Here is a 4,170-nt window from a genome sequence, read left to right on the forward strand (position 1 = left end):
AGGCAATATACGGTTCAGCATAGTGCTACATGTGGCTGCAGGCTTTTATCAGGATCACAGACAAAGGCACATTATCATAAGAGGCGAATATTTCCATCCGTCATGTTTTTATTCTGTTTCGATATAATTGTTGCTAAGTGCTCCCTGATGTGCTCGTGTTGAACTACAATACAGCTGTCAATCAAGCAGTGGGACAGATTCAAAGTTTGGATTTCATTTTAAGAGACAATTCCGATGTCTTTAAGTAATATTCTGTCTTCCTGTTTTATGTTGTTACTCAGACTTCCTGTTCTGTTCACTTCCTGCCATGTTTTACATACATAACATTTCAGGGGAAAATACTGACTTGACGTAAGTAACTATCTGGGGAAGTTGTGAGGTGATATGTTTTTTTGTTTTTTTAACCTTTTCACCTGCAATGCCTTGGTAAATGCATGCAAATTAGCGCATTTTAATTAGGCCTAGTTAACGCCTAATTTACATATCAATGTGGCGATTGTGATGACGTTATTAGATACACATTTTACTGTATTCACCTTTAGTGTCTCCCCTTAAGTACAGTAGGCTACATTAGCCTGTATGCCCATGATAAATTGCCTTAGCTAAACCTTGAGCTAACTTATCCATTAGCTAGTAGCCTACCTTAGTTTGTCTTTTGGCTAATAGCTGTAAACTCGAGTAACTGGCAGTTTAGTCATTTGTTTATCACCACTCACCTTCAAACAAGCCAAGAAAAGCCGGCATAACATGGGACTTTAAGGTCGGAGGTGATGCTACATGTCTGTCTGAAGGGACTATCGATGTCCGCACCGCTGTGCGCGAGAGGTGGAGGGAGGGAGGTAGGGAGGATAGAGAGAGCATCGGAACTTCACAGTCTAATCTCCCGACCTGATATTTTTATTTTGTATTCAATCAATATCTTTTTGGAAAGGGAAACTGTGCGCAAACAGCAGGAGATATATATTCATTTATTTGAAGAAAAAAAAGGGGGAAAAAGGGCACTTTCTCTGGAGGAAGAAAAAGGCCAGGGGCTCAAGCCCACTTTGCAAGTGCCTGCTGATTAGTATTTTTTACCTGTTAGTAGTTGCTCCATGCAGTAAAATATAAAGCACAATGAGGTTTCTTGTATTGAAATGTGCATACCAAATGTGTTTACATTGCATTCAAAGTGTGTGTCGGTAATTTCAACCTGTGATAGGACATAGCAGAAAAAATGTGTTTTACTTCAGAATTGAATTATGAGCCGATTATTGAATGTGTCTGAAACCTTCCATTTCCACACTCCACATTTTTTAATGCAACATCAAGGCTTTGGTCAGGGTGGATTCCTCTGGGATATTTTCTCCAAATGGGAGTGTGGTGTCTGGTGTCAGTAACAATAAAACATGGCTTCCCTCAGGACGGTTGTGCAGTAAAGCAGCAATACTTTATCCATGTTCTGATAGAGGCCTTCCTGTGAGACTTGAAGTGGCCTTTCTCTTCCTGCACCACTTAGTCCGTTTCACTATGACTGGGGAATATGTTCCTGCTCGGTCCCAGCAGCACATGAACACAGATAGTGGGTCGTAATCCACTTGCCATCGCCAGTGATTGATTGTTTGCACAGCAGCGAGACACCGGGTAGCTCGCTCTTCCTTCAAGGCCTGCAAGACACTTGGCATGGGACATCTCATCCCCACCGTGGAAAAACTGCCATGTCTGTTCAGAGCAAAACAATTTTATGCTTTCTTCAATGCTACAGGAATTGTGTTTGAAGAAGTTCACCCCTTGATCTTAAAAAAGCAAATTTCAAGGCATTTATGAATCTTTAATGACATTGATATTAAGACTTTCACCGTCATACATTTTTTACAATAAGTTGCCAACATTTTAAAATTATTTCATTGCGGCGTGAACTATTTAATCCGTTTATGTTGCTTTAATAATTACAAGATTGTGATTAAAGTCTAAATGTTTCATGTTAAGCTGTCACAGTTATTAACATGTCACAGGCAAGATGAAACTCACAAGCAGATGCCTGTAAATAAACTCAATAACACAAACGGCTGTGCGATCACCTCTGCTTGAACAGATTTTGCTTACATTTACCAATTCCCTTATGAATATGGAAGGAGTCAGCCATGTTTTCATCTGTGGCCTTTTCCTGACCCAGAATGCATCCTGCTGATGTTCAGAAAACCTGAACAAGGGGGTCACATCTTATGGAGGCAGACACGTAGTCCCCTGTGGGGAAAATCACACTACACTTGTATGTTCAAAAAAGACATTGATTTTACAAGGGTTTCTGGGTCACAAGCAGACTTTCATGTTGTGAGGAGATCGGTATATTTCACTCCATTTGGAGACTGCTATTCATTATGATTGTACGATAGAAACAAAAGGCTTTTATTGCACTCATTATCCCTCTCTAATTTTATGTTCAAACACAATACATGCGCCAACCTGCAGTCACGAAAACCTACTAAAAGGAGAGGGATTCGAGAAAGCAAATGAGGTTTTCCATATACTTCTAGTCACGACACGCTCAACCTGTTTATGCTGGCTAAAGGCAATGATTAGGATCGGGTTACAATGTGTTTGACTTTTTCTAATCCTGGAGATCTCGAGCACCACCCGAAGAAAAAAAGTGGTTTACTGTAGTGTTAGATTTTATATTGCATGTATCATGGAAGACCTTCAGAATGTTTAGCTTTTGAGTTGGATATCTTGTAAAGCGTTGGCCATATTGGAGCAACAATTGGTGTTAATGTCCTGAAAAGCTCTGTGACCCTGTGTTCTTCCATAGTGCTACCATATGGAACAATGTTGCAATGAAAGGTTACAGCTACCGGAAGGAAACATTAAAAAACATTAAAAAAAAACATTAAATCAGGGTAAGCTTTGTTAACCAGCCATTAAATATATGAAATTGTGATGCATCATTCCCTAAACACACTTTACTTTGTCGTAGTCTGTTAACTTTTCCCATCTAAATAGATAATTAAGCTTTTTTTTATTTGCAGTTATATTCAAGCTTTTATCTGCAGACTTAAATAATGAATGAATACCAAAGTATTAAATTAATCCAGTGAATGGCTGCAGGGTACAAATCATTGCCATTTGAATGTATTCAGACTGGTAATACAGTAGGCTATAATCATGCAAGGCCAACGCTGCAATTACCTGAATATTTTAGGTCATACGTTTCCATAGAGAATAATCCTTATTCTTCTGTGATTTTTTCTTAAGAGCAACCTCTTTATGACTAATTTCTAAAGAAATGTGATTTAAAGTTTCAGAAGTGTGTAAATACTTTTTTTGTATGACTTTCTTATTCACCAATGGACTAATTCCAATATTTTTTCAAGTACTCAAAACATACAAAGTACATTTAAATGTGCATATTTTCAAGCCAGAAAAATGAATGCGTAAGAATATGCATGAATAATTCAGTATTTTCCCCCAGAAGGTTTTTCCTAGCAGCATGGCTTTGAAACGCTTTTTAAACATTAATGTTGGGAAATAAATAGTTATTTTCCATATTTTGGAAAATAAAAATCTTTGTAATCTTGTACTAATTATATGGAAAGTAGAGACAAATGTCAGAGTGAGCTTTCCAGAGAGCAGTGTATGCACTTGTTTGCATACACTGCTTAAACAAGTGATTTGTTTTATGTAGCATTAGCACGTGTCATCAACACAAATGGCGCAGTGATATATTAATGAAAGAAACATGTATAGTATATTGTACTTGCAAAAATGCAACAACCAAACATGACCATTGATAGAAAGGCTTCTCTTTGGGATTCAATCAAACTGACAAGCAGCTGAAGTGCAATTCGGTACCAAGTCTATAATGATGGTGAGTAGGAGCAATTCTCTGTAATAGCGTTGCACATCGATATCTTCAAATGATTTCCATTGTCTCTTTTCCCTGTAGTGTAATTCAAGCCATGCTGTTGTCTTAGTCTCATGTGGGAACCTGGCAATGGAAATCAATAGTGTGTGATTCATTATAATGAGGTATTTTCTTGGTCTGTTTAATCCGTTTAACTGGCATGTGTCAAACCTGTTGGTAAGAAGGGCTTTGCAAAGAATCAGAGAAGCCATATTTTTAGAGAGAGATCTAAAGAACGGGGACAGATTTGGTTTACATGTTAAAAAAAGATGGCTTGTTCCTGGAAGGTCACC

The sequence above is a fragment of the Trematomus bernacchii genome, unplaced genomic scaffold, assembly GCF_902827165.1.
Source record: "Trematomus bernacchii unplaced genomic scaffold, fTreBer1.1, whole genome shotgun sequence".
In the NCBI taxonomy this organism is placed as follows: Eukaryota; Metazoa; Chordata; class Actinopteri; order Perciformes; family Nototheniidae; genus Trematomus; species Trematomus bernacchii.